Source organism: Frankliniella occidentalis, unplaced genomic scaffold (assembly GCF_000697945.3).
Source record: "Frankliniella occidentalis isolate FOCC.00 unplaced genomic scaffold, Focc_3.1 Scaffold37, whole genome shotgun sequence".
Taxonomy (NCBI): domain Eukaryota; kingdom Metazoa; phylum Arthropoda; class Insecta; order Thysanoptera; family Thripidae; genus Frankliniella; species Frankliniella occidentalis.
Window position 1 is genome coordinate 229,558 of NW_026267167.1, and position 564 is coordinate 230,121.

The 564-nt window shown below is 42.9% G+C and overlaps 1 protein-coding gene across 11 annotated transcripts in view; it reads left to right on the plus strand.

The window, feature by feature from the left end:
- LOC113214148 (disks large 1 tumor suppressor protein) overlaps positions 1–564 on the plus strand; it is a 24,686-nt gene that overhangs the window by 6,897 nt on the left and 17,225 nt on the right. The gene's annotated exons all lie outside the window — the stretch shown is intronic.

The window sequence follows — 564 nt, forward strand, 5'->3', positions numbered from 1 at the left end:
CCGGAGGAGTGGGGAGAGCGGAGCACGGCAGCAGCGAACGCACAGTACCCTCGATAACTGTCGCGGCGACAGTTATCGAGAGTCCACTGTACAACTTTTCCTCGTTGAGTGAGAGGCCTCCAAAGTCGAGTATGCCGAGATCAGTGAAAGGCAGATGCGTCGTTGTTGAGCGACCGTGTTCTGCTGCGTCTTTGTTCAGCGACTGCTTTAGCGTCGCATGTTGCATGGATGCGTCGATATGTCGTACATGTGCAAACATATATTTTTCACAGTGGTTGGTCAAATCAACGACGGTCTTTTTTTTCTTTTTCATTTTTCCAATATTGTACTTATTTCACCTCCGCCCTAATATGTGCTCATACCATGATGCAGCTGAGAACTAACTTTTAATGTGTGGCGTCATAGTTCTTAAATTTTAGCTACTTGAAAGTTTCAAACTTCATTTTATTCCTGTCTTGATTTATTTCAAGTGTGTGTGTGTATGTGTGAGTCTCAGTCTGAAAATGAAATAAAATCAAATACTTCAGCCACGATTCTCATTACTTTTGAATACCGTACTTACTT